At 29.5% G+C, this 19,786-nt stretch overlaps 1 pseudogene; it reads left to right on the forward strand.

Moving 5' to 3' along the window:
* Window positions 1-3,800: 3,800 nt before the first annotated feature.
* LOC120139803 overlaps window positions 3,801-19,786 on the forward strand; it is a 75,758-nt pseudogene continuing 59,772 nt past the window's right edge.

Raw genomic sequence — 19,786 nt, forward strand, 5'->3', positions numbered from 1 at the left:
ATATTGAGAAAAGTTATGAAGGAAATTTATTAGCTCATGAGAAAATTCCTATTTTACTTATTCAACCTGATAATATTGAGGATTGGAAGAGAATAAAAGGAGTTTTATACTTTAAAGACAAAATTTATGTGGGCAGCAAGGGTGATCTTAGACAGAAAATTATTATGGCTTCACATGATTCACCACAAGGGGTCATTCAGGTATTCAAGCTACTTATCAGAGGATTAAAGCTTATTTTTTTTGGCCAAAGATAAACTTATGATTCAGGAACATATACAACAATGTGAGGTCTGTCAGAGAACTAAAATTGAGCACATTGCCAAGCCAGGGTTACTATAACCTATTCCAGTTCCAAACAATGCTTGGAAGTTATAACAATTGACTTTATTGAAGGGTTGCCACCTTCAGTAAAATTCAACTGTATTTTGGTAGTGATTGACAAATTTACTAAGTATGCTCATTTTATGCCTTTGTCACATCCTTACACAGTGGTGCAGGTTGCTAAAGTATATTTGGATCATGTTTATAAGCTTCATGGTCCTCATAAAATAGCTATTTCTGATAGAGACAAGTCTTTTACTAGTCTATTCTGGCAAGAGCTACTTAAGCAGTTGGGGACAACTACACTTTTCAGTACTACCTATCATCCTGAGACGATGGTCAAAGGGAAAGACTCAACCAATGTTTAGAACAATATCTCATATGTATGTGTTTTTTAAAACCAACATCTTAGTCAAAGTGGTTAGCTCAAGCAGAGTGGTGGTATAACACTAATTACCACTCTGCTATAAAAATTACCTCATTTGAAGCCTTATATGGTTATAAGGCTCCTATGTTGAGTTGGTCAAGGGACTCTAGAGTGGATACAGTACAAAATATGATGCAAGACAGAGAGCAATTCAATGCTTTACTACGTGAACAACTCATTAAAGCCAATAATAGAATGAAGCATATTGTAGATAAGCATCGTACAGAAAGGGAATTTCAGGTAAGAGAGGAAGTTTACCTGAAACTTTAGCCTTATAGACAGACATTACTTGCTTTACGGAAAAACCTAAAGCTCGCTGCTCGATATTTCGGTCCCTACAAAATACAGAAAAAAATTGGTCAGGTTGCGTATCAATTGGAACTACCACCAGATTTCAAATTACATCCAGTGTTTCATATTAGTTTATTGAAGATGAGAATTGGAAAGCAGAGACGTATCTCAATGAATCCTCCAGAAACGTCTTCAGATGGTCATTTGAAAATTTACCCAGCAACTGTGTTAAACAGACGAGTGGTGAAACGACAGAATCAGAATGTTCCTCAACTGTTGATCCAGTGGACAAACATGGGGCCAAATTATGCAACATGGGAAGATGCTTCAGTGCTTCAGAAACAATTTCCCGATTTCGATCCTTGGGGACAAGGATCGTCTGATGGAGGGGTATTGTCACAATGGAATGGGAGTTAGGGTTTAAAGGCTTTGATTTGGGGAAATTTAGAAGAAGAGAATCGGGGAGGCAATAACAGAAATTGGGGGAAGAGAGAAGGGAATTAAGGATCGAATGGGGGATTAGGGATTGAAATGTTATCTGAAGAGAGAGAAAGGCTGAATTATTAAAATGAGATGGGTTATACGGTATTGGGTATGGGTCAAAGGATTAATTGGGCTCTAGTTTACTTAGACCAATTATGCATATCAGTAGGCTTATTTGTTTTGGGGTTTGGGTCTGTTCGAATCCAAAACAGATGGAGGGGTGAGTCAGCATTTTAGGTAGTTATTTTGTTAGACAGCTGGTGGTACTTGTTCATATATAATTGTACCCAAAATCTTTTAAGGATAATCTAATGAATGAGAGAACATTTTCTGTACCTATTTCTTCTATTTCTGAAATCCCTAGAAAATTCTTCTATCCTAAATCATAACATATGGTTGATATTGCTTAAGCATGCTGCAAGTACTATGAGTACATGAAAAATGAAAATTCTGGAGTACCCAAGTTGATGAAATACATTGATAAATTAAAATCTTAACATATGCTTGACAACAGTAAGTAAAGATGTGTAAAATCTCGATATACTGACCTTTTACCTTTATAAAATTATTAGATATAATTGACATGTTATAAAATTTAGAGTACTCCATTATTTATCGTATTTGTGTTATGAGACCTCGAGAGTTGATGGCTTCGTGCCAAAGGAAATGTTAGCTACGTGGTAAAAATGACAGAGAACTTGAAAACTCACATGAAATAAATTTGTCATCACTTTGAAAAGGTATTTTTGCCAGTAAGTATCCGACTTAAAATTATAAAATTTGTTTAACATATGTACAATGATCTATTTGGAACTAAACTTTCTTCTTCTTTCTCTATAGTTTCAAATAATGGAGATGACATTGATTGTATTATAGTGGAGCTAGCAATATCTTCGGAGAGATAGGACCTACAAAAATTAGCAGTTTCTTTCTAATAATTGCAATTCATTAGTATACTTGTGGATTTTAATCGTAATGTTCGAAGAACTTAATGATAATATGAAAAACTTAACATAATATTCGAAAGACTTACTGATGATCTGAAAATTTCAGTATCATGTTCGAAGGTCTTATAGATATCTAAAAGGACTTACTAAATTTGAAAATGATTAATTAAAAAAGAAACTTTGAAAAAAAAAATTCATCACTTCTAAAAAAATTAACTTTCTAAAAATATTTTGCTAACCGAGAAAATACAAAATTTTGTCAAGACATTTACCAATAACGATGTAATTTGACACGGAGGAAGACATATTAGTTGAATTGTCTAAAATCTCGCATAACATAAAACTTGTCATTCTTTTTTCCCCCTTTCATCACCACGAGAGAGCCTTTGCAAATTTACATAGCTCCACCTTCACTAGAGAATTTGTATCCTTTTGAATCTAAAATACCTAGCGAAATTAGATTTCTTCTCAAATATGAAACATGCCTTACATTATCAAGTGTTCGAACAATGCATCAAATAATTGTACCAATACATATGAACTTACAAGAAATATTATTTTCCCAAAATATATCTCATGTAAACATCACTTTATAAGTCGCAAATCAGTCCCGATTGAGACTTATATGGAAATTATTATCAAAGTAAAGAATTCACTCTTAGCTTGTTATATAGTGTTCGTCGGAAACAACTAGAAGTTCTTCATCATTATAGTCTTCAATTATGTTTCCTTTTCCAGATTTCTTTGGTTGTTTTCTCTTGCGATTCATATAGTCATTTTTGTTTTTATTCTGCAACCTATAACACACGGGCTTAATGTGCCCCTTTTCTTGGAATAATAACAATGTTTTTTTCTTGCGTTCCTAGATTTCAACGTAATCTTGACTTCATTACAATAATATTTTTTCTTAAATATTCATACGAGCAACGGAACACTTTTTGTGAGAGTCGAATCCAACCACAAGATATTTTATCTTATCATATATAGCTAAGGAATCACAAAATTCATCAACTATTAGAGATTACGATTATAAAGATTATATCCGAAGGTCGAATAAGAATGAGAAAACGAATAAAATAAAAGTAATCCTAAATCTTGATTAGTCTAAGATAAAATATAAAAAATATCTATTCAAAGATTGGTGTTCAAATTGAAAACTCGAAATATAATCCAGTTTTAGTATGATATGGTTGACCAATTCTAATTATTATGTGTTACGCAAAATTACTAATTAATTCCAGGCATTGGAAATGGATAGGTACAAGGAGAGAAAGGAACCACAAGAAACTGTTAACGTAAGCAAAGTGGATAGAGTTAGGGGGATTAGGGAGAAAATTCAAAACTTGACTTGTTTGGTGTTTTGGAGTTGCTTCCAAGTAGTCTTTGTAATCTATCGTCTATCTTCACATTTACTATTCTAGGACTCCGACCGAAGGCGGACATGACAAGGTTTGGAAGTTACAAAGTATATGGTACATCTCTTTGCTGACGTGAAAACGAGGCAACCGAATCCCTTGAAGCATATCACTCGTCCCGGCTTTCGGCAAGCACTCAACTTTCCTTGCGACAGCATACGCACAAAGCTCGGTCTCTACCTCTCCGAGGTAATTTGTTGTTTCCCAACACTCTTACTCTCTAGTTTCAGTGATTCCGAATTCGTATGGGATCATTTTCCCTGATTTCTGCACTATAAAACCATGTTTGACTCATCCCATACTAAAACACTTTCATATTATCTGGGTTTCGCTTCTTTTTCTTTTTTTCATTTTCATTTTCATTTTCATTTTCAGTTTGTCTTTTCCGTTTCTAAGGGTTGCCCAACGGTGGGTTTTCGATATTTAGGCACAGTAACGGGTTGTTTCATGTTTGATCATTGCTTTGACCAAAGAGTTTACTTGAATCAAGTGCAGTTTTTGTTCTGTTTTTATTGAACCCACTTTCTTCTCACTGACCATTATCTTTTTTCGAAAGTCAATCGTGTTATCTATAAGCAAGTATAGTGAATTTTCGGTTGAGTCTGAAATTGAGTTTCGATTTGAATAAATGGATTAAGAATCACCATCGATCATTTATTTTAATATAAATGGGTTGACCGGATACCTTATTTCTTACCTGATTTGCGTCTTACTAAAGATATGTCGGATTCGGAAGTCAGTTACAGTCAAAGAAGGATTAGCACCCTTGAACTGCCCTTTCGGTACTATGTAATTTACAATTGTCTTTAATAAAAAAAATTGAAAGTTCAAATTAAAAGGTAAAATAATGATCCAAATTACTTACCTAGATTAATTTGAATGTATCCTTAAAAAGTCGGGAAATGTGTTAGGTAAGAAAATACAAATAAAAATAAATGAATAAAATAAAGAGGGTAAAATAAAAAGAATAAAGAAAGGAAATAAAAGTAAAGATAAAAAAGGTAAATAAAATAAACAACATGCAAATAAAGAAACATATTAAAATAAATAAATAAAGTAAACAAAACCAAAAAAATAAAGAGATAAATAAATAATGTAAATAAAATATAATATAAAATATAAAATTAAATAAATTAAATATATGAAAGTAATAATAAGAATAACATATACACAATAAATAAATAAATAAAAGCGATGAGAAAATAAAATAAATAAAGAAAACAAAACAATATATATATATATATATATTATTGTATATACTAATATTAATATTAAATAAATAAAGAGAAAAAAAGTAATACAATACGATATAAATAAATGGAAAAGAAATATATATAATAATGATAATAAATGTATAGATATATATATATATATAATTAAATATTAAAGGAAAAAAACTAAAATAATAATCTAGAAATAAAATAATAAAAAAATAAGATATAATATAAAAAAAAATCACACAACAACCCTCATCACCGAAAGTGAGGGATAATTTGATTTAAAGGACAAAAGGCTCCCTATATATATAATATGGAGTTTAATAAAATAATTAAAAAAACAATGATAACAAAAAAAAATAATAGATATATATAAAATACTAAGTAATAAAATATATATTTTATTAATAAATGTATAAATAAGAAATTAAAAAAATAATACAAATAACTAATAAAATCCAAGCAAAAAATAGTATTTAAATAAAAAAGAAGGAACAAATATGTGTTATACAGTAAATAAAATAGAAAAATAATTGTATAAAAATAAGTATATATACATAAGTAAAGACTACCAAAATAATAGTAATAAATAATATATATATATATATATATATATAATAATGTTTAAAAATATATATATATCCCATATCAAAGTATTATTAAAACCAAATAATATATATATATAATAATAATAATAATATTTAAACAATTCCCCATCATTTCATCGAAATGAGGGAGATATTTTGGTATGTAAGGATAAAAGTGGTAGTGGAGGTATGTCATGATAATAATTGTGTAGATAATATAATAATAATAAAATAATATATTTATAATAATAATAATAAAGATAAAAGATCTAAAAAAGTAAATAAAAACATAATAATATATAGTAATAAATAAATAAAATAATGGAAAATAATAAAAATAATAACGATAATAAAAAAGTGAAATATATATATAATAATATATAATAGTAAAAAATAATAACGATAATAATAATTAAAATAAAATATATAAATAATATATAATAATAATAAAATATATAATAATAATTAATACATAAATATAAGGTACCGAATCAGAAGGAAAAACAAATCTATGAGCCAATTTCGAAGCAAAAACATTGATTTAGGGGGGAATTAAATACTTGAAAAACAGGGGGACCAAATGCGGGTTTACCCATTTTAATTGGAAAACACGCGGGTTGCATGTCTTTTGGGCCGGGTCGATGGGGCTCCATGGGTCTAGTATATATTTCAAAAAATAGAAACATATTTCATTTTTAACACTCCTCAAATGGATCAAAAGCCCCCAACTCATTTTCTTTGTTTTGTTCTTCATGTGTTCATCGGAGGGATGAATTGCCACCGTGGTTTCCAGAACCCGGTGGCTCGCCGTGTAACACCCCCAACCCTTATCCGACCCGAATACGAGTCTGAGGTGTCACATTGAGGTTTTAAAACATTTACTTGTATAAAATAGTGAGTATTTAAATTTTTATACATATAACTTATTCATACATTTACGAACCATTCAAAGCTTATACAATATATTCTTTTGAATGCATGCCAACTAGAACTTCATATATTAAAATACATATTATTCACCTTTCTTCTAATCTGACCTTTGGTAAGGAAACTGACCTGTCTTGCTCCACATTGCTCTTTACTATTCTCACTTCTGTAACCTACGTGTGAAACAATCATACGCTAAGTCTATGACTTAGTGAGGCATTACATTTATAAAAGAACTCTAACTATTTAAACATGTATGTACATGTCATCTCATGTTATTACATACAACAATATAATTTCACATATATTCAACTGTACACATATACACATCATTCATCATTTTCATCGTTAATCTTATTCTATTATTCATATTATTATCATTTATATCCTTTAATCATACCTTCTTATACCTAACATTTTTATCAACATATGACTCCTTCAAACCATATACACATAATCATATCAATCATATAATACAGTTCATATCACCAAAAATCACACATAGCACCCCATAATCTTTGTAATCCATTTTTCATAATATATCACTTATACACATATCACGTACAATATATTTATTTTATTGCTTTATTAGCCCATGTATACTTTTGAGAACTTAAGGTATGTGAGTACATTGAGGTTGTGCACTATGCTATCACCACAGCTCGTATGGGGTCCCACTAGGGGCTATGAGATTTGTCCCGAAGGACCACTATGAAATATCCTGAAGGATCACTGTATGTCCCGAAAGACCGCGTAGACCCTCGACTCTTGGCATGCCAACTATACCTATAGCTCTCGTATCATATAACATGGGTATTATTATTTATTATTTCATATCTTCACATGTACTTATTACTGCTCATATGATTTTATATGTATATATCACGTAACTTATAACACTTCTCATGTATTCATATAACATGTATATCATTGCTATTTATTATTCACATATGTTTTCTATAAATCCCATAATACTCTTATATCCTTTTTCATATCATCATGTGTTCACATATACTATATACATTCACCATGTATCATATAAACCTGTATTCACACATATCATTTAACATATGCAATAACCAATAACACACATGTAGCATGTCAAACATATGCTCATATTAATGTGTTCATGCATTTCTACTATAGGAAATAGACTTATCGCAAGTCTTATTTCCATTAAACATAACGCACTATCTAATATGCACTCACCTTGGCCTCACTAAGTTCCAATCCACTTTTATGATTTCCTCTCTTTCGATCGAATCTGAACTTGATACTCGTTCTGGAACTTGTTCATGTTCAATATCTACATAATCATACATTAATACATATCATTATCCCATTGATATACTCTAATCTATCATTTCTTAGACCAAAAGAAATGTCTATTTCAATTTCCCCTTGAAGTGCATCGATGCATTCTACAGTGTACCGATGCATCCCTTAACATATGCATCGATGCACTCCTTATATATCGATGCACTAATTGCATTCGATGTTTCCATTTTTAAGGGGTGCATTGATGCACTTCATGTGCATCGATACACACTGAACAATTTCTGGAGATTTATCCTTGATGCATCAGTGCACCTTGAATGTGCATCGATGCACATAGCCCATAATTAATTTTTAAGCCCGAAAATCTGCTCAAATCAACTAAAATGCTTCATCTTTCATCCCCTTTCATGTTCTCAACTCACATACACATATTCAAACTCATTTCTATTCATTAATCACCTCTTTAACATCAAAATCCTATTCTCCATATGTAATTAAAGAATTACACTAAATTTTCAACATGTTCCAAAATCAATTCTATTGCTTCTAACTTCTTAATTAGACCATTGACAAGTCAAATATAACTTCTCACTCTAGTTATGAGCTCTATTTCAAGATTTCACCCAAGAACCTCAAATCTTTAATCCCTCCTAACTCTATCATACTTTGATTTTAAGATAACTCAAGCTTTCCTTAAGCTTAGTTATCACCTAATAATCAAAACCCAACCTTAAAATCAACAATTAATCCATAAACAAAGAAACTCACCTTTGAGCTTGGAGATACGGGAGGAGAAAGAAGAAGAAAGAAAACTCTGGATAATTCTCTCTCATTTTCCACGTGGTTCCTTATCTTATAAAAGGAATATAAAAATCTTACTTGTCAATTGACCATTTTACCCTTTAATTCATTCAATAATTACTAAATAACCTTCATCATATTTCCAATAAATCATTGAACTATTCAATTATCCTACTTTAATCACCAATTTCTGAAACTTTACAATTTAGTTACTAACCCGGTATTGAGGATGTTACAAATCTCCCCTCCTTTAAAAAAAATTCATCCTCGAATTTTCACTGAACAAATCAATAAGAACATATCTTCTATTGTTCTCATGTTACCTCCTTTCTTAATCTTTCCTTCCTTTATTTCTTCAACTACCTTTTTCCTTTATACATTTATCTGTTGTCACTGATCATATAAACAGTAACTAGTAACTTTAATCCATTTATGTCTTTTCTCTCCTTTCATTAAGCATTTTCGTTTGACCATTTCTGAAATTTCATATAATGTCACTAATCACGTAGATAATAACATCCATTTTCATCACTCAACATCATAAATTCATCTCTAACTTCCTTATAATAACCAAATTCGTTTTCCATCATCATTTAACCAAAAACACGACCTTAAATCTTATTTAAATACGATTCAACATACATTTTAAAGAATCTTTTCACATCACCTTGCACACTTTTCTTACTTCTATATCAAAATTGTCATCTACACTTCCATATAACCTTTATCGTATCTGATCCTTTAATTCAATCCCTTTCATTTCTTTATTCCATTATTCCTTTATTTATTCCTTATACACAAATCATATCTTTCCTTTCATGTTCACATACTCTTGTCTTATCACCTATACTCATCTCTATGTACCAATCTTCATTGCATCCTCATAACTTTGATAACCCATTTACTTATATAGAACTTCATTCTTTATCATTTCCTATACTTTTATTTTCCTTCCTTAAGGTTCCATGCAAATACTTATCTCTTTTTCTACATCATAGCTATCTGATCAGAATACACAACTATATTCAGATTAACATCATAATCAATTAACTCAACTTTGTCTTTTCCTCCAATCTTATAACTCTATCACCTTTACTCTGACAACTAGTCAATAACATCTGTTCAATCTAGGGCACAAGCCCTAGTCAACCAATCATATACATTATTTCTAATCGAAATTATCTCAAAATTCGTTTACTTAACTTGTCAATTTCATCTCTATTCTCATACATTCTGAAATTTTCGTTGTTCAACTCAACATTATGACTTCCTTTGTCTTATAAACTAATTATCGATATACACATTCTCAAATTCTTCTTATCAATTCTCAGCTTTACTCAAATATACAACTGTATCCAGATCCATTCCATATTTGGTTATCATATCCCGACAATATCTTACAATCTTATAATTCCAGTACATTTTTATCACGTACTCTGGTTAGCCAACGCTAACTTTTTCCGTCTTAATTGCAGACCCTTATCATATAAACACTCTTGCTTATACACAATGTTATCCCTTCGTTTTGAACTCATAAGCTCTGACTTATACATCGTATATGCTTATCACTGATACACTTATTCTTGAACTCTTCTACCAAATCTCACTGCATCATTTGATCTTTTAACGCTCTTATGGTGACACTTATTCACCATATTCTATCTTATCCAAGGAATAATAAAAATACTTCACATCACTTTTCTGATTCAAAACTAGGAAAATATTCTATCACTATTCTAATATGATTTCAACTTTCTGAAATCAACCTTTAATCTTATAAGACACCTTCTGAGGTTTCTGCTTTTCATCCTGCCTGGCCAGGGTAGGTGAATTGCTATCACCATCAGATTTGTCAGCTATCGATTTACTTTACTTTGACAATTTCTATAATCAATTCCTACTATATCATACAAATCTTATTCTATTAGCAAGATAACATACTCCTTACACTATCAGATCAGAAATTTTCACTTTTAGTTGGCATATACACATTTTTAAACCTCATTTGACTTCGATTTAGGCCTAGAATCGACTAAACCTGGCTCTGATACCATTAAATATAATACCCCCAACCCGTATCCGACCCGAATACGAGTCTGAGGTGTCACATTGACGTTTCAAAACATTTACTTGTATAAAATAGTGAGTAATTTAAAATTTTTATATATATAACTTATTCATACATTTATAGAACCATTCAAAGCTTATACAATATACTCTTTTGAATACATGTCAACTAGAACTTCATATATTAAAATACATATTATTCCTTTCTTCTGATCTGACCTTTGGTAAGGAAACTGACATCTCTTGCTCCACATTGCTCTTTACTCTTCTCACTGTAACTACGTGTGAAACAATCACACGCTAAGTCTATGACTTAGTGAGGCATTATATTTATAAAGAACTCTAACTACGTAAACATGTATGTACATATCATCTCATGTTATTACATACAACAACATAATTTCACATATATTCAACTGTACACATATACACATCATTCATCATTTTCATCGTTAATCTTATTCTATTATTCATATTATTATCATTTATATCCTTTAATCATACCTTCTTATACCTAACATTTTTATCAACATATGACTCCTTCAAACCATATACACATAATCATATCAATCATATAATACAATTCATATCACCAAAAATCACACATAGCACCCCATAATCTTTGTAATCCATTTTTCATAACATATCACTTATACACATATCACGTACAATATATTTATTTTATTGCTTTATTAGCTCATGTATACTTTTGAGAACTTAAGGTATGTGAGTACATTGAGGTTGTGCACTATGCTAGCACCACAGCTCGTATGGGGTCCCACTAGGGGCTATGAGATTTATCCCGAATAACCACTATAAAATATCCAAAAGGATCACTGTATGTCCCGAAGGACCGCGTAGACCCTTGACTCTTGGCATGCCAGCTATACCTATAGCTCTCGTATCATATAACATGGGTATTATTATTCAATATTTCATATCTTCACATGTACTTATCATTGCTCATATGATTTCATATGCATATATCACGTAACTTATAACACTTCTCTTGTGTTCATATAACATGTATATCATTGCTATTTATTCACATATGTTTTCTAAATCCCATAATCTTATATCCTTTTCATATCATCCTGTGTTCACATATACTATAACATTCATCATGTTTCATATAAACCTGTATTCAACACATATCATTTAACATAAGCAATAACCAATAACACACTTGTATCATGTCACATATGCTCTATTAATGTGTTATGCATTCTACATAGGAAATAGATTATCGCAAGTCTTATTTCCATTAACACAATGCACTATCTAATAGCACTTACCTTGGCCTCACTAAGTTCCAATCCACTTTTATGATTTCCTCTATTTCAATCGAACCTTAACTTGATACTCGTTCCGAAACCTGTTCATGTTCAATATCTATATAATCATACATTAATACATATCAATATCCCATTGATATACTCTAATCTTTCATTTCTTAGACCAAAAAGAAATGTCTATTTCAATTCCCCTTGAAGTGCATCGATGCATTCTACAGTGTACCGATGCATCCCTTAACATGTGCATCGATGCACTCCTATGCATCGATGCACTAATTGCATTCGATGTTTTATTTTTAAGGGGTGCATCGATGCACTTCCTGTGCATCGATACACACTGAATAATTTATGGAGATTTACCCTTGATGCATCGGTGCACCTTGAATGTGCATCGATGCATAGCCTAGAAGAATTCATTTTTAAGCCCGAATATACTCAAATCAACCAAATGCTTCATCTTTCATCCCCTTTCATGTCTCAACTCACATACACATATTCAGCTCATTGCTATTCATTCACCTCTTTAACATCAAAATTCTATTCTCTATATGTAATTAAAGAATTAAACTAAATTTTCAACATGTTCCAAAATCAATTCTATTACTTCTAACTTCTTAATTTGACCCTTGACAAGTCAAATTTAAACTTCTCACTCTAGGTATAAACTCTATTTCAAGATTTCACCCAAGAACTCAAATCTTTAATCCCTCCTAACTCCATCATACTTTGATTTTAAGATAACTCAAGCTTCTTAAGCTTAGTTATCATAATAATCAAAACCCAACCTTAAAATCAATAATTAATCATAAACAAATAAACTCACCTTTGAGCTTGGAAATACGGGAGAAGGAAGAAGAAGAAAGAAAACTCTGGATAATTCTCTCCTTTCCCACGTGGTTCCTTATCTTATAAAAGAATATAAAAATCTTACTTGTCAATTGACCATTTTACCCTTTAATTCATTCAATAATTACTAATAACCTTCATCATATTTCATAAATCATTCGCATGCGAATTAGGAAAATCGCAACGCGAATTTGGAAAATCACAATGCGATAGTCAGAATCGCGTTGCGAATCTGGAAAATGATTTGCGATCCGGAGATCGCGTTGCGAATTATCGAGCATTGCGATTTAGTTGGTCATTTTGGCAAATCCAAAAAAAAAGTTGGTTAAAATCGTATATTATAAGGCATTTTTGGTCACTGAGGTTATTTTCTCTTTAATTTAAGGTAAATATATATTTTGTTATTGGGTTAACTTTTAGAATTTAATTTGGTATTTAAGGTTTTTATCTATCTAAATAATTAGCATTTAGATTTTATTAGTTTCATATCGACACTTAAGATTTTAACCAATTTGAACCCCAAAAAGGAAAAAAACTAAAGTTTATGTATCAATTAAAAAAATTATATATATATTGTTGGAAATATAGAAATACTACTGTAAAAAAATGTTAACATTGGCCCAAAAATATGTAATCAAATGAGATAAATCTTAAAAGTAAATTCGTCATAATTGATGCATTCTTCGAAATAGATGATGTCTCAAGAGGTTAACATAATCTTTCAAAATTTTATGCACTCAAAATTTGAAGTAAAAAATGATAGCACAACTCTTCTCGGAAAAAAAAAAAAGGATGGAGAAACTTCGATGAAAATAGAGAATATGACAGAAATGTATAGAGAGAATTATGTTTGGATGATCTGAAATGAACACAAAAGCTCTCCATTTATAAGTTGAGAGAGTGAGCTAAAAACAGAAGAAGAAAAATCCCACTAAATTCGATTAATGAGTTGTCTCCAATTAACTTCCAATCATTTGATTTAATAGTCAAATTAATTATTGCGTAATTACAGTGATAGTTCAGATAACGAATAAAAAGAAACAATCAAAACTTTCTCATAATTTCAGTAACAGATACTGAATGTTCACATAAAAAACAGCTTATAAATATAATATAAGTTCTCCCATTATGAGTTTAAAACTTTAGAGAGAAAAACGTCTGAATTCTCTAAAATTATTATACGCACGCAATACATTTTAAAGAATGAAGTGGATCACAAACCACATAACTAGAATTTTTAAGATAAACGTAAACTCATAAAACACGAACGACTTCATTCATCCATCGGAATATGTGATAAAATAACAAAATAACCACATCTCTTTAAGATATTGGTAAGTGCTCTAGAGAAACAACTCAATATTTCTCATAGAAAGTGACTAATCTTTTACACTTATGTAAGTGATTTTATCAAGTCTATCTCAGAATAGACCACTCAAGTAAAGATAGAGTTATTACAAATTAAAAAAAAAAAACAAAGAAAACACAAATATGTGATATAGAAAAAAAAGGAATATGGACGGTCGACGACTAACATCAAGATTGATGTCACCGCCGATCAAAGAAAGAGAAAAAGTAAAAGGACCAGAGATTTTGAGTTGAGAGAAAAAAAAGGTAGGGTTTTTATGCTTTATTGTTTATGAAATGAACAATATACGAGCAAAAATCTTACAATAACATAATTTGACAAGTTCGGATGTATGGATCGGATCATGTTTGGTTGGGCTCAAACAACATATCTTTACTCATTTTCTTTGTTGAGGTTCAACTTAAAATATGGACTCTATTTTAAGCAAACCCAAATTTTACATACATACATACATGTTTAAAAAAAAGTGAATTCAATAAACAAATAAAAAATTTGATAAAAGTGAATTGAATAAATAAATAAATCCATTTTCAGGTGTCTTTGGACAGGATATAATATATCACTTTGGGAGAAGAATTGAATAAAATTGGAATGAGCCATGGGTCGATGAAAATACCATCTGATCAACTCCAAAATCAAACCAAGTTATTAAGCTTATTTCTAATGCTAATTTTAAATTTAATACAAGTAATAGCCATCTTCTTTTTGGTATAATTTTGCTCCAACTGCTAAAAACTTATCGCTACATTTTGACTACTTTTTCTTTGAAAAATATCATCAAATTTAACTATTTTGAATAGAAGCCGTTAATATTATTAAAAAGTAAAAATATCTAAAATTACAATAAAATTTATAACTATCATCATGAACTAAATACATAATTTTTACTATTTTGACTTCCCTATCTCTTTAAATATATAATTTCTCAAAATATTTATCCATCGAATAATTTTTGAAGGAAATTAAATCATGATTTTTCTAAAAGAATATCTTCACCAGCGTATCAAAATTTTGTCTTATAAGATTTGATTTATTGTATTTTTATTATAAGATAGCGATAATTACAGTGATCGTTCAATAAAATAGACACTAAGATTTTCCGTCGAAAAATCTTTTGGGAAAAACCAAATGTAGAAGAGGAGAATTTTCACTAATTTCAAAAGAAGAAGAATACTAGATGATTTAGAGAAAACAACTTAATATCTAATCTTAGTCCTTGTTTATTGGGATAATTACTTGATTACAAAGAAAATTTGGTTAGTAGAAATCTACTACTAAAAAATATATAAAAGAAACTGTGTTTCATACTTTCAATCAAACTAAGTTTCCTATTTTTTTAATTAACTATGAATTTTATATTTTTATTAATTGTGTCACAATGAATTCGGGTCAAACTTTGACGATCTCCACCTTGACACAAATTCTAAAAGTTTAAGGAGTTTTAAGACGAAATCCTAAATTCGATAAAACACTCTAACTCATTAAAAAACTAATTTTTCATATTGACGAATAAGTTTTCTACCTTGAAAACGTACTCTCCACTTCTTCCACGAAACCCTCTAAAGAGTATTATTTAACAATGAATATTGATCAAATCCAAGTTTTGCTCAAGTTTGAATTTAGTCTTCACATCTATAAAATTGTCATAAGTGTCAACTTTACTCAATAGTATATCACCCAATATCATGCACAACACGATTATGCCCACGAAATTGAATTCTTTTATGTTTCTCATTACCGCTATGTCCACGATGATCTTATTCAACAATAAATCCTCTTTTACTTGATTTTGTCAAGACATATTTACCAATAACGATGTAATTTGACACGGAGGAAGACATATTAGTTGAATTGTCTAAAATCTCGCATAACATAAAACTTGTTATTTTTTTTCCCCTTTCATCACCATGAGAGAGCCCTTGCAAATTTACATAGCTCCACCTTCACTAGAGAATTTGTACCCTTTTGAATCTAAAATACCTAGCGAAATTAGATTTCTTCTCAAATATGAAACATGCCTCACATTATCAAGTGTTCGAACAATGCATCAAATAATTGTACCAATACATATGAACTTACAAGAAATATTATTTTCCCAAACTTGCGATTCATATAGTCATTTTTGTTTTTATTCTGCAACCTATAACACACGGGCTTAATGTGCCCCTTTTCTTGGAATAATAACAATGTTTTTTTCTTGCGTTCCTAGATTTCAACGTAATCTTGACTTCATTACAATAATATTTTTTCTTAAATATTCACACGAACAACGACACACTTTTTGTGAGAGTCGAATCCAACCACAAGATATTTTATCTTATCATATATAGCTAAGGAATCACAAAATTCATCAACTATTAGAGATTACGATTATAAAGATTATATCCGAAGGTCGAATAAGAATGAAAAAACGAATAAAATAAAAGTAATCCTAAATCTTGATTAGTCTAAGATAAAATATAAAAAATATCTATTCAAAGATTGGTGTACAAATTGAAAACTCGAAATATAATCCAGTTTTAGTATGATATGGTTGACCAATTCTAATTATTATGTGTTACGCAAAATTACTAATTAATTCCAGGCATTGGAAATGGATAGGTACAAGGAGAGAAAGGAACCACAAGAAACTGTTAACGTAAGCAAAGTGGATAGAGTTAGGGGGATTAGGGAGAAATTTCAAAACTTGACTTGTTTGGTGTTTGGAGTTGCTTCCAAGTAGTCTTTGTAATATCGTCTATCTTACATTTACTATTCTAGGACTCCGACCGAAGGCGGACATGACAAGGTTTGGAAGTTACAAAGTATATGGTACATCGCTTTGCTGACGTGAAAACGAGGCAACCGAATCCTTGAAGCATATCACTCGTCCCGGCTTTCGGCAAGCACTCAACTTCCTTGCGACAGCATACGCACAAAGCTCGGTCTCTACCTCTCCGAGTAATTTGTTGTTTCCCAACACTCTTACTCTCTAGTTTCAGTGATTCCGAATTCGTATGGGATCATTTTCCCTGATTTCTGCACTATAAAACCAGTTTGACTCATCCCATCTAAAACACTTTCATATTATCTGGGTTTCGCTTCTTTTTCTTTTTTTCATTTCATTTTCATTTTCATTTTCAGTTTGTTTTTCCGTTTCTAAGGGTTGCCCAACGGTGGGTTTCGATATTTAGGCACAGTAACGGGTTGTTTCATGTTTGATCATTGCTTTGACAAAGAGTTTACTTGAATCAAGTGCAGTTTTGTTCTGTTTTATTGAACCCACTTCTTCTCACTGACCATTATCTTTTTTCGAAAGTCAATCGTGTTATCTATAAGCAAGTATAGTGAATCTTTCGGTTGAGTCTGAAATTGAGTTTCGATTTGAATAAATGGATTAAGAATCACCATCGATCATTTATTTTAATATAAATGGGTTGACCGGATACCTTATTTCTTACTTGATCTGCGTCTTACTAAAGATATGTCGGATTCGGAAGTCGGTTACAGTCAAAGAAGGATTAGCACCCTTGAACTGTCATTTCGGTACTATGTAATTTACAATTGTCTTTAATAAAAAAAATTGAAAGTTCAAATTAAAAGGTAAAATAATGATCCAAATTACTTACCTAGATTAATTTGAAGATATCCTTAAAAAGTCGGGAAATGTGTTAGGTAAGAAAATACAAATAAAAATAAATGAATAAAATAAAGAGGGTAAAATAAAAAGAATAAAGAAAGGAAATAAAAGTAAAGATAAAAAAAGGTAAATAAAATAAACAACATGCAAATAAAGAAACATATTAAAATAAATAAATAAAGTAAACAAAACTAAAAAAATAAAGAGATAAATAAATAATGTAAATAAAATATAATATAAAATATAAAATTAAATAAATTAAATATATGAAAGTAATAATAAGAATAACATATACACAATAAATAAATAAATAAAGCGATGAGAAAATAAATAATAAGAAAAAACAAACATATATAGATATATATATATATATAGTATTGTAATACTAATATTAATATTAAATAAATAAAGAGAAAAAGTAATACAACGATATAAATAAATGGAAAAGAAATATATATAATAATGATAATAAATGTATAGATATATATATATATATAATTAAATATTAAAGGAAAAAAAACTAAATTAATATCTAGAAATAAAATAATAAAAAAATAAGATATAATATAAAAAAAATCACACAACAACCTCATCACCGAAAGTGAGGGATAATTGATTAAAGGACAAAGGCTCCCTATATATATATATAGGAGTTTAATAAAAATAATTAAAAAAACAATGATAACAAAAAAAAATAATAGATATTAAAAATACTAATAAAATATAATTTTATTAATAAATGTATAAATAAGAAATTAAAAAAATAATACAAATAACTATAAAATCCAAGCAAAAATAGTATTTAAATAAAAAAAAGGAACAAATATGGTTATACAGTAAATAAAATAGAAAAATAAATTGTATAAAAATAAGTATATATACATAAGTAAAGACTACCAAAAATAGAGTAATAAATAATATATATATATATATCATATATATATATCTATATATATATATATATATATATATATATATATATATATATATATTATAATGTTTAAAAAATATATATATCGCATATCAAAGTATTAAAACCAATAATATATATAGAATAATAATAATAAGATTTAAACAATTCTCCATCATTCATCGAAATGAGGGAGATATTTTGGTATGTAAGGATAAAAGTGTAGTGGAGGTATGTCATGATATAATGTGTAGATATTAATAATAATAAAATAAATATTATAATAATAATAATAAAGATAAAAGATCTAAAAAAGTAAATAAAAACATAATAATATAATAGTAATAAATAAATAAAATAATCGAAAATAATAAAAATAATAACGATAATAATAAAAAAGTGAAATATATATATAATAATATATAATAGTAAAAAAATAATAACGATAATAATAATAAAAATAAAATATATAAATAATATATAATAATAATAAAATATATAATAATAATTAATACAAAATATAAGGTACCGAATCAGAAGGAAAAACAAATCTATGAGCTAATTTCGAAGCACAAACATTGATTTAGGGGGGAATTAAATACTTGAAAAACAGGGGGACCAAATGCGGGTTTACCCATTTTAATTGGAAAACACGCGGGTTGCATGTCTTTTGGGCCGGGTCGATGGGGCTCCATGGGTCTAGTATATATTTCAAAAAATATAAACATATTTCATTTTTTAAAACACTCCTCAAATGGATCAAAAGCCCCCAACTCATTTTCTTTGTTTGTTCTTCATGTGTCATCGGAGGGATGAATTGCCACCGTGGTTCCAGACCCGGTGGCTCGGGTTGTACCCCCAACCCTTATCGACCCGATACGAGTCTGAGGTGTCACATTGAGGTTTTAAACATTTACTTGTATAAAATAGTGAGTAATTTAAATTTATACATATAACTTATTCATACATTTACAGAACCATTCAAG

This window comes from Hibiscus syriacus, unplaced genomic scaffold (genome assembly GCF_006381635.1).
Source record: "Hibiscus syriacus cultivar Baekdansim isolate YM2019G1 unplaced genomic scaffold, ASM638163v2 tig00110775_pilon, whole genome shotgun sequence".
NCBI lineage: Eukaryota > Viridiplantae > Streptophyta > Magnoliopsida > Malvales > Malvaceae > Hibiscus > Hibiscus syriacus.